Raw genomic sequence first — 12,493 nt, forward strand, 5'->3', positions numbered from 1 at the left:
TGGTAACCCTTTTCTTTACATAAAAACGGTATCTCAGAAATACTCTGGCCTCTCTTTCCCTCCCCTTCTCTCCCCTTGCCCCCCGCCTTCTGAGATGGCACCTCTGTGTTTGGATTGTTAGTCCTTGAAGCACTGGGGAAAAGAGGGTAGATCTGCAGACAATCTTTTGGTCCCCGCAGCGCAGCTCTCCCGCCGCCTGGTAGCTGCGCATGCGCCCTACTGGCCATCATGGCGCTGGTGGCCGACCGTTCGCTCTCTCTGCTTGGTCCAGGTTGGTGACTTGATCCTTACACTCCAGCCTGGTGTAGCTGATGGATCTGGCTGAGTTTCTGCTGTGTTCTCCATCAGGCCTCAGCTGGGGGCCTGTGGCCGGCTCTCAGATCCTCCTCCAGCGGTCCCGAGCCCCCCCTCGGCTTCACACACAGGTGAGACCCTCTAGGTTCCATTAGTGCCACGTGGGGCCACATCCTCCGTCTCTCTGCTTAATCCAACGTGCGGCTCTGTGCACTCTGGTGCGGCCACCTCCCACTTGGGCCTGCAGGCAGCCCAGAGCCGTGGACGGAAAGCAACTGATGCCCTGCTGCCTTCCAAAGTTTTAAGACCTTTGTAGGAGTTCCCTTGGTGGCCCAGGGGTTAAGGATTCGGTGCTGTCACTCCTGTGGCTTGAATTGGATCCCTGGTCTGTCCCGTGAACTTCCATGGGCGCGACGAAAAAAATCCCCAAATCAAAAAAATAAAAAACTTTTCTAGATATATCTAAAGCTGCCTTCAACCTATTCTTTGAGGGGGCAGGAGAGAAAATGAGGATCTCAGCATCTCCTTTCCCTGCCTGTTCCCTCTCTTCTCCCCAAGTTGGGCTGCGGAGGAAGGGCTGACTTTCTTCTCTCCCCTGAATGTACCAACCGCACCCAAAACTCTATGGTGCTGGGGGCTAGGCTCTTGATTTCTCTTTTCTGGAGAAAATAAAATGTAAATCATATCTCTCAACAGAGCGTGGCTTGTAACACTGAAACTTTGGGCAAAATCCTATTTTAGATGCCAGAAGCTGAATACTAACTTTCTCTTTTCACTCAAACACCCCCTTCTCTGCTCAGAATTCCCCCTCTGCCTCCCCACACATGCGTGAACAGACAAGCCGGTAGGGAGAGGGCCATAAACAGACATGCAAATGAGGAAAGCACCCGCCTAGTTTTGTAAAACGTTAATATTATGAGCTAGAACATTTGCTGAGTGGGATCCGATAAGGAGGTGTGCTCGGAGCGTGCCTGCAGAACAGGGCATTGTTGGGAAGGGGGTGAGAATCCAAGGCTGAGCATTTCTGGGGAGCAAAGAAGGCATCTTTAGCTGTCATCCCAGTTCGATCTAAGGCAGGCACTGGCAAACTGCTTTGGAACCCTCCTGCCTGATAAGCAGGGGCGAAAACATGCAAGTTGCAACACCAGCCAGGTCGTTGCCCACACTTGCCCAGCTGGCCCGCTTCCTCCCTCTGGTCCTGAGCTTGCCCATCAACACCTCCTTGTCTGCTGTTTTTGCTCTCCCTTCTCAATTTCCTGACCATATTCCCCCAGAGCTTTTTTTTTTTTTTTTTTTCCCCAAAGACGTTAACATTTCATCCTGGACAATTTCAAAGAAGTCGAGTTCAGTACAATGAATTCCGGTGTACTCATCATCAGATTCAATGATGATCAACTCTTGGCAATTTTGTTTCATCTAGATTGTCCTCTTTCCACTCTTTCCCCACCTCCCAGATGATTTTGAAGGAAATCCCAGGCATCATATCATCTCCGGAAACTTTTTAATATTCTCCTAGGCAATTTGCCACCTTACCTAAAATGCATGAACCCTTCACTCAATACCTAGGCTAGATTCATAGACAGTTGTGAGCAGCTCCAACTTGTAACTCTAATTCCTCTCACCTGTCATCTGTCTAGGAATTCTGCATAAGTTGTTAGTAGTTAGAATAGTAATCCCATGATTTATCTGCTTTAATGAACAACAACAACAAAAATACCAGTGCTCTAATGATTTTAAAAGCTGATGTTCCTAAAGCATTTTAAATTGCTTCTCTTTAGTACTTAAAAGTCCCACCCGTTCTATATAATAGTTTGCATCTAGAATGGATAAACAACAAGGCCCTACTGTATAGCCCAGGGAACTGTATTCAATATCCTTTAATAAACCATAATGGAAAAAGAATTTATACCTATGTGTAGTAGAATCACTCTGCTGTTCAGCACAAATGAACTCGACATTGTACATTAATTATACTTCAATTAAAAAAAATAGAAAAAAGTCCCATCCTCCTCCTCCCTATAACTTCCCCTGTGCTGTTTACCTAATTAGCTTGCTTAGCAAAACCTGTTTGCATGGATAAGTCAAAGAGATGTCTACCCAGCTCCAGTCTGAGTGAATGAGGTGATATATAATAAGGTTTTTTAGAAATGGAGAGAAAGCATGTGTAACTCAAGCCAGGTTTTCAGTTCTAATTAATTGGGAAGGCTAGGACTGCAAGAAAAATCAGAGAAAGACCATTTCATTTCGCAGATGGACCTGAACTTGCTCCTGCTCAGGGGTAGATTTTACTTAAAATTATACTCTCTATTCTTTCTCAGTGCTTTCTCCAATAGAGAATGTAACATGAGAGTCAGTAATAAAAGCCTGGACTCTCATTTCCCGTAATGTAAAAGTGGCTTGAACCTCACCACTCACTTATGTGTGTTTAGCATAAGGATTCCAGAGGCTTGCTTTTTGCTGAGACATTCCAGTGTTCCTAGAATGATGAGCATATTAGCTTTGTGGTGACAGAGTTCAGAGCACGCTACCCCAAACTATGGTGCTTTGCCACATTGAATATTTTATGCTGAAGGAATTTGAGAAATGGTAGGGGCAGTATGAAAGGAACATCATTATCTTCAAGAAGAAAGGACTCCTCCCAAAACATCCAAATGGACAGTTCTTGCTAAGTTTCCCCAGTTTACTATATTTAGCTCATACCCACATTTCCCCACAACTTTCCGCTCTTCCTTCAACCTAGTAATACATACACTCAGATTTAACCATTTCTTTGTGTCTTCATTTCCTCACAAAGGCTAAGTGTAAAAACATATTAAATCAATGCATGTTAATCTGTCTTTTGTCACAGAGCCCCAACTGAGAACCTAGAAGTGTAGAAGAGAAAAGGTCTTCTTCCTCTCCCTACAGTAGTTTGATTCTAAATCCTATGTTTAACTCTTGCTGGCCTGAAAGCAAGCTGTCCATATCTTTGCTATCAGTAAATAACTAGACAGGTGAGTTGCCTAAGTGCTTAGTGTTGAAATAGGCTTGTAGGTTTAAATGTTGAGTGTTGCCAATATTTTGGCAAATAGTCAACAGTTTTCTACCATATATTTGTAGGCAAATATTTTCATTGTTTGTATTGCTCAGAATGAAATATGAGCCACTCATTCAGAAATAGCATTATATGAAACAATGACTTTATATATTAATATGGAGCACATTGGAGAAGTATATATTCTCTCATTTTATAAGAAATTCCATTTACTTTTTCACTTCAAATTAAAAAAACCTTCTACATAGAGGCCAATTTCAAAATCTTAATTCTTATTTGCATTTTGTATTATTTAGTAGCTTTAGGACCAATTACAAGTGTAGTTCCTGAATATTTCTTTTCAGAACTAGAAGTTTTGGCAAACTTAAGGTGATTACTTGAAGAGAAAATGAACATGGTTGGGTAAGCCCAAGTCTCTCATCTAATGGATAAGAAGGCTGGGGCTTCCAGAAGTTCATGCTGCCAGGAAAAAGGAGGGACCACTTTACAATCTGAATATTCTGACTGACATAAACCCTACTAGGCCCCCACATTCTGTTCTTAAAACATGATTTCTGGGTGGTTTCAGCATGATTTTATAGCTCATTTGCCCTTTAACTAACTTAAACTAGGATTACATGCTAAAATATATTTAGCTTGTCTATGATTCCCTTCCCTTTATGGAAGTAAAATGTGAGAGAGTCAGCAATCATTGAAACAATGGAAACTCTGGGGGGTAGAGCCAACCTCTTGTACTCCCTGAGCATTTTGAATGCATGAGAAAGGATCTTCATCTACTTAATTTGGGTTCTCTGTGAAGGAGTAAGATAGTGGCCATTCTCCTCCTTGATGGTGAAGATGAGTGAGCTGGGTGCTGAGTTGTTGATAAACTGTGATCCATCACTGAACGGTGATTGCAAACAGGAGTGTGGGCCTGGGGTTCCGTGAAGGTTCTACCTTACTATGTTGTGATCATAGACTCTGGTAAGGTCAGGGCTGGAAGCAACCCGAAAGAATGTTCGAATTCTCTTAGAATGTTCGAATTCTCTTACTTTATAGATAAGAAGAGTAAGGCCCAGATAATGATGAGGAATGGTGCTATAATGAAATGCAAGAGTGACCAGAGAAGAGCTTGCAGGGTGAGTTGGGGAGACACACAAAGCAAGAACACGGAGGGAGTACTACTTAATGCTCAGCTTCCAACTGCTCACCTCATGTTAGTGCATCTCAACTTAGCAGGCATCGCCTGCCCTTGACACCAGGAGGTCTTGGTTGACGTGGATAACTTAAATGACATTGAATCCCACTGTGAGAAAGGCATTCCCTTTTCAACACTCTTCCAAATTCCTCTGCTGCATCAAAGGGAAATTTCTCTAACACTTGCAGACCTGTTTTTCCCTGAGGCTCAAAGCCCAAAGGTGACACTAGCTGGTTAGAATGTAATAAATAACAGTGTTTTGTTTTATTTTAATTGTATCTATGTTTATGTTACCTTCATTTTGAGATAAATAATACTGGTTTTCTATTTATGGAAAGCTTCCTTTGAAAATAAATTAACATTAAAAAACTGGGAGTTCCCTGGTGGCTTAGCAGGTTAAGGATCTGGCATTTTACTGCTGTGGCACGGGTCGCTGCTATTGTGTGGGTTCATATCCTAGCTCAGGAATCTCTGTGTGCTATGGGCACAGCAAAAAAAAAAAAAAAAATTGAGTTTATTTGCAGAAAAATCTCTAGTCAAAATGGTACATGTGGCATGAAGATGAGGCAAAATGGGAGAGGCGGCGAGTAATGGGACTCCCATAATTTGACATCAAAAAACCAAGCAGTCTGACTTAAAAAAAATAGAGGATCTGAATAGACAGTTTTCCAGAGACCTACAGATGACCAAGCTTGGTCACTAATCATCAGGGAAATGCAAATCAGAACTACAGTGAGGTATCACTTCACACCTATCAGAATGGCTGTTATCAAAAAGACAACAAATGACAAGTGTTGGCAAAAGGATGTGAAGAAAAGGGAAGCCTTGTGTACTGTTGGTGGGAATGTAAATTGATGCAGCCCTGTTGAAAACAGTGTGGAAGTTCCTCAAAAAACCGAAAATAGAACTATTGTGTGATTTAGCAATTCAACACCTGGATATCTATCTGAAGAAAATTAAAACATGAATTCAGGAGTTCCCGTTGTGGCGCAGTGGTTAACGAATCCGACTAGGAACCATGAGGTTGCGGGTTCGGTCCCTGCCCTTGCTCAGTGGGTTAACGATCCGGCGTTGCCGTGAACTGTGGTGTAGGTCGCAGACACGGCTCGGATCCAGCGTTGCTGTGGCTCTGGCGTAGGCCGGTGGCTATGGCTCTGATTCGACCCCTAGCCTGGGAACCTCCATATGCCGCAGGAGCGGCCCAAAGAAATAGCAAAAAAGACAAAAAAAAAACCAAACAAACAAACATGAATTCAGAAAAATATCTGGACCCCTGTGTTCATGGCAGCATTATTTTGTTAATTTAATTTTACTGTTTTTTTAAATAAATTTATCACCTCTATAGTTGTATAATGATGATAACAATCTAATTTCACAGGATTTCCATCCCACAGCCCAAGCATATCCCCCCACCCCCCCAAACTGTCTCCTCCGGGGACCATAAGTTTTTCAGTGTCTGAGAGTCAGCATCTGTTCTGCAAAGAAGTTCATTCTGTCCTTTTTTCAGATTCCACATGTCAGTGAAAGCATTTGATGTTGGTGTCTCATTCTATGGCTGACTTCACTTAGCATGATAATTTCTAGGTCCATCAATGTTGCTAAAAATCATGGCAGCATTATTTACAATAGCCACTATAAGGAAGCAACCTAAGTGCCTATCAATAAATGAATAAAGAACATGTATATGTAATGGAATATTACAGAATATAATGGAATATTATTTAGCCATAAAAAGAATGAAATCTTGTCATTTGCAACAACACAAATGGACCTAGAGGGTATTATGCTAAATGAAATAAGTCAGGCAGAGAAAGACAAATACTGTATGATCTCACTTATATGTGGAATCTAAAAAGTAAGGCAAATGAACAATAGAACAAAACAGAAACAGGAGTTCCCATCGTGGCGCAGTGGTTAACGAATCTGACTAGGAACCATGAGGTTGCGGGTTCGACCCCTGCCCTTGCTCAGTGGGTTGACGATCGGCGTTGTCGTGAGCTGTGGTGTAGGTTGCAGATGCGGCTCGGATCCCTCGTTGCTGTGGCTCTGGCGTAGGCCTGCAGCTACAGCTCTGATTAGACCCCTAGCCTGGGAACCTCCATATGCCGCAGGAGCAGCCCAAGAAATGGCAAAAAGACAAAAAAAAAAACCCAAAAAAACCCCCAGAAACAGAGTCATAGATACAGAGATGAGGTGGTTGCTGGAGGGGGTTGGGGGAAGGAGAGAAATAGGCAAGGAGATTAAGACATGCAAACTTCCAGTTGCAAAATAAATGAGTCATAGGTATGAAATGTACAGTGTGGGGAATACGGTCAGTAATTGTGTAATATCTTTGTATGGTAGAGAGGGTAATTAGACTTATTGTGGTGATTATTTTGAAATGTATAGGAATATCACATCACTAGGTTGTGTGTTGTAACAGGAACTAACATAGTGTTGTAGATCAATGTTACTTCACAAACAAAATCATAGAAAAAGAAATCAGATTTTTGGTTACCAGAGGTGAGAGTGGGAGGAGAGGAAATTAGATGAAGAAAGTCAAAAGGTACAAATTTCCAGTTATAAATAAGTACTAGGGATGTAATGTACAACGTGATAAGTATAATTAACACTAATACATGTTATATATGAAAATTGTTAAGAGAGTAAATCCTAAGAGTTCTCGTCACAAGGAAAATGATTTTTTTCCTATTTCTTTAATTTTGCATCTCTATGAGATGATGGATGTCCACTAATCATTTCACGATGTATATGTCAAATCGTTATTCTGTACACCTTAAATTTACACAGTGCTGTATGTTAACTATATTTTCATAAAACTAGAAGAAAAAAACCCTTGATTTTTTTTTTAGAACTGTAGAAGCGCACACTTACATATACTGCAATATGATGGAAACAAATTTAAACATAATGAAGACTGCTGATGTGTTGTTAACTGTGCCAAAAGATAAACCTGTTTTGTGCTGATCTCAGTTTTGCTATTAGTTTACTTATATAAATAATATGTAAAAATGCACCAAGGGTAAAAGTGAAATAAAGTTTACCCCTAGCATGCAAAGCAAAATAAATTTGGTTGCTTTAGGAGTTAACAAGTTGGAGTTCCCGTTGTGGCTCAGTGGTTAACGAATCCGACTAGGAACCATGAGGTTGCGGGTTCAATCCCTGGCCTCGCTCAGTGGATTAAGGATCTGGCGTTGCCGAGAGCTGTGGCGTAGGTAGAAGATGTGACTTGGATCCTGAGTTGCTGTGGCTCTGGTGTAGGCTGGCGGCTACAGCTCCGATTAGACCCCTAGCCTGGGAACCTCCATATGACGAGGGAGTGGCCCTAGAAAAGACAAAAAAAAAAAAAAAAAGAGTTACTGTGTCAAGAATGAGCACTAACATTTTTTAGTTTATTTTTATTTATATTGCTGAAAATTTCATAATGTTATAAGATATATTTGGAAAGTATTTTCTATGAACAGCAAAAACTGTAAGTGGTTGAGAAAGCTGTTTATCAGAACCTTCAAAATTAAACAATTACCAAAGGGGTCATCAGCTGTCCTTAGATATTTTCCATACTTTGACTTTGAAATGGAAATTTCCTGCACCTCTAGTCTCAAACTTCTGGTGGACTTCCCCTAAGTGTGCCCTCAGGTTGCAAAACAAGCTGTTAAATTTTTATCATTTGCAAAAACTTAACTGAATCAAACTTGATACCAAACAACAACAAACTCAGAAATAGTATTCAGATTCAGTAATCATTGTGTCAAGAAATAAAATCAATACTGGCTCTCATATGAAAACTATAAAGGGATATTTATTGGGGGCTCAGAAAATCAACAGGTAAATGATCAAATTTACCATAGGAAATAGTCAAAAGCAGAGGGAATTCAGGAGGGTGAGACAGTAAGAGCCAAGCAGAAATGCCACCACACACCGAGATCGCCTCCAGCTATCTCCTGTGATATTGCTCACGATTTAAATTCCCAGGGGAAAATACTCAATTGGCTGAGACTGTCATGTGATTTTGTTGGAGTAAGGAGAGTATATGGCTCCTTTCATTTCCAGAGTGATAAATTTAGCACCTCCCATCAACTGTACACAACAGAGACCTCACCCCATGAAAGGTGGGGTACTCATAGAAGGTAGAGAGGGTTGGATACAGGACTTTCCCAAATGACAATTATCTGCTGCAGATGGTGAGTCTGATAAAAGACTGACACTGTTAACCATAACTCCCAAGTTCAAAGTTGTATGTTCATCAGGCTCACCTAACTAGTACCTAGATCTTGGTCTTTGTTACCATGAACGAGGCTCTTTGAAGAAAAGACCGATTCTGGGCTGAAACAGGTTAGGTACAAGATGGGCCAGGAAGAGGGCTGCCCCTGAGTGTGTGGAACACCAAGCAAATAATTTCTGTAGGCCTTCTGTCTAAATAAAAATTCTGATTAAAATATAAATCACAAAGTTTGGAAGAACATGTAGGATTTATCATTATAAAGTCTAGTTTAGGATTTGTCACCAAATGTTCAGGCTAACTGATGGAGAAGTTATTATATATATGTTGACTGTTCCAACACTACACATGGGGATTCTTCTCAGTGTCCAGGGATCATCTCTTGTTCTTTATTGTTAAAAGCACTATCCTTGGTTAAATTTATATTTCTCTTCATGAACTAAAAGATAGCAACACTGTTTTATCACTCCCAATGCCATGGTTCTTCAGAACCTGTTCTTACTGAAACGATACAGATTTTCTTGCTTCTGCAGGTCTCTAATACCATTTACCCATGATGCTGCAACATCCAGTGAGCAGCCCGTGAATGCTGACTTCCAATGACTCAATCAAATATTGTTACTGTGCTTTGTGTGTTGCCTTCACAATGTGTTAAGTATGTTGGAAAATGTAAACTATTATCTGTTTTCTGGACAAGTTAAATTTCCCGTTCTGAACCCTAGAGCCTCAATGTAGAATAACCTGTCTTCCAACCACGTCATCTCTTGAATTCCCCAAGCCTTAATCACTGCATTCCTAGAATTCACTCTCTTTCAGTGGCCTCGCCCTTGCCTTGCACACACAGCAGAGAGGGTGCATGAGGGGCTCACACATGGAGTGAGTAGAGCAGTACCACTTATGCAAGAAATGTGTATCCCCGCGCCCCCCCCCCCCAAGCACAGCCTCAGACTCACCTGGAGGGCAAGAAATGACAGAATGGAGAGGCTCATTAACATTGCAGAGTGTGTATTGAAGAATTCACCTTACCCAAGACAGGGCTGGTCTTTACCCTGGCTGCTGGGAGATGATCTAGAATGTCCTGCCTGAAGGGATGTCTTTGTTTGCCTGGGAGCCTTGGCTACCAGACAATCTAACACTGATCTATAATGGCAGCCTTGAGCCATGCCACACCAGTTCTGACCTGTAGAGGAACCAGAGGCTAAATGTATTAGCTCAACTTCCAGGAAGGCTAGAGACTAAAGGTCCATCATGTGGGCAGGAAAAGCTTAAGCCCCAATAAAATCTCTGGACACCAAAGTTTCAGGTGAGCTTCCTGGTCAGCAGTGTCCCTGTATAATGTCACACACTGTGGCAGGAGGAGGCCACGCTGTCCGTAATTCCACAGGGAGACCAGAGCTCTGCATTTGGACCCCTCCTGGGCCCTATCCTATATGCCTCTTCCTTTCACGGACTTTAATTTGGATCCTTTCTCTGTAATAAACTGTAACCATGAAAATAACCATTTTCAGTGAATTCCGTGAGTCCTCTGTTGAATGGTCAATCCTGATGGTGATTTTGTGAGCGCCTCCAAAACTTGCAATTGGTGTCATAAGTGAGTGCAGTCTTCATAAGAAAAAAAAATGAAATATGGCCATTTGACTTTTTGCCTTTTCTAGGGCCACATCCACGGCATGTGGAGGTTGCCAGGCTAGGGGTCTTAATCGGAGCTGTAGCCATCAACCTACACCACAGCTCATGGCAACGCCAGATCCTTAACCCACTGAGCGAGGTCAGGGATTGAACCCACAACCTCGTGGTTCTTAGTTGGATTCGTTAACCACTGAGCCACTATGGGAACTCCAAAATATGGCCATTTGTAGCAACGTGGATGAAACTAGAGATTATCATACTAAGTGAAGTAAGACAGAAAGAGAAAGACAAATACCATATGATATCACTTATATGTGGAACCTAAACTATGACACAAAAGAACTTTCACAAAACAGAAACAGACTCACAGACATAGAGAAGAGACCTGTGGTTGCCAAAGGGGAGAGGGGGTGGGGGAGGAACGGAGAGGGAGTTTGGGATTAGCAAATGCAAACTATTATATATAGAGTGGATAAACAACAAGGTCCTACTCTGTAGCACCAGGAACTATATTCAATATCCTGTGATAAACCATCATGGAAAATAATATATAAAATGTATATTTATGTGTATGTATAACTAAACCACTTTGCTGTACAGCAGAAACTAACACAACATTGTAAATTAACTATATTTCAATAAAAAGAAGTGAGGGCAGTATTATAGGGGCTGTTCTCTCAGACAGTGAAGTTCAGTTAATTGATAACAGAGCAAGAATCTCAAAAACCCTCTGCAGGGAGAGGCAAGGCCCAGAACATGAATGGGTGGAGCCTGGGCCCACACTAGGGCTCAAGTCCAAGGACCTGCAGTGACAGTAGGCTGCCCAGGACTCTGATCTCATCCTGTGTCCAAATGATTGACAGTCACCCCAAAACAGCAAGTCAGCATGGAGTGAACCCACGAAGGAAAGAATGGGAGGGCAGGCTGAAGGCGGCAAAGTGTGTCAAAAGGAAAAAATGAGACAGGGTGCCCCACTGGCTGACACTGCTGGTCCCTGCATGCAGGCCCCAGGAGCCAGAGGAGAATTTAGAAAATTCTAGAATGACTGTCTGAAGGCATGTGGCTTCCTGAGGTACTGGCCCAGAGCTTGACAGAGTTTAAGGGCTGGACTGACCTGAAACATTTCTTTATGTCAGAAAAAAAGGCAGTACTCCAAAAAATGAGAAGTATATGACAAGGATAGAGAAGCCAGCTTGAAGGGTCACCCACTTGCTAAATATGACACAATCTGAGCACCAAAATGATTAAACACAATAATTTATAAACCATTGAAAAAAATAGAAATTCATGAATTCATATATACAGTTAATGGATGGCTGGTTAGATAGAAGGAGAGAAGGTAGGGCTCTCTCTTGTTTCTCAGAGCTACAGACTAATTGATAAATGTGGAGGGGATAGTAAAATTAAATGTCATTTTGCAAATGCCTAGGTAAAGACTAAAGCAGGCAAGAATCATGAATGAGCTAAATCAAGGGGAATGTTTGCTGAGGAGCAGAATATTTGTATGGTTAAAGTGTCTCCATTATAAGGGAGGTATCTTTGTTACAAGGGAGGAGAAAGAAGTTATTCAGTGGAAACATCAGACAACATCTAGCCTGAGTGATTGAAATTAGCATCACTGATGGGGAACAGATGGCATCTCATACCTCTAAGCCTGATGCTCTAAGGACACAGCATCATCTGGGCAGCACTCTGGCCCAGGGAAAATAACCTGCATCTAACTCTAAAGAAACATCAGACAAATCCTAAATGAGGAAGGTCCTATTACAAAAAAAGAAGAAAAAATGGCATGGGGGGATTGTGCTCTTTAAAAATATTAGTAGTATGAAAGACAAGGAAAATGGAAATACTCCAGATTAAAGGAGGCTGAAAACATAAAAACCAAATGAAATAACTGGTCTAAACTGGATCTTGTAGCATAGGGGACAGTGTCATAAAGGACGTTATTAGGTTAACTGACAAAATTAGAGCAAGGATTGTAGAGGATGGAATCCATGTAAATTTATCAAGTTGATAACTATTATGATTATTTAATAGAATATTCCTATCCTTAGGAATACACACTGAAATATTTAAGGATAAAGGGTCACAACATATATAACTTGTCCTCAAATCCTTCAGCAAGAAATTATCTGCACAT

At 41.5% G+C, this 12,493-nt stretch overlaps 1 long non-coding RNA gene across 1 annotated transcript; it reads left to right on the forward strand.

Moving 5' to 3' along the window:
• Positions 228-10,213, forward strand: LOC102157644. The gene is made up of 3 exons (XR_301138.3): positions 228-425; positions 4,367-4,446; positions 9,258-10,213. It is a non-coding gene; the product is annotated as an uncharacterized LOC102157644 (long non-coding RNA).

Source organism: Sus scrofa, chromosome 1 (assembly GCF_000003025.6).
Source record: "Sus scrofa isolate TJ Tabasco breed Duroc chromosome 1, Sscrofa11.1, whole genome shotgun sequence".
In the NCBI taxonomy this organism is placed as follows: Eukaryota; Metazoa; Chordata; class Mammalia; order Artiodactyla; family Suidae; genus Sus; species Sus scrofa.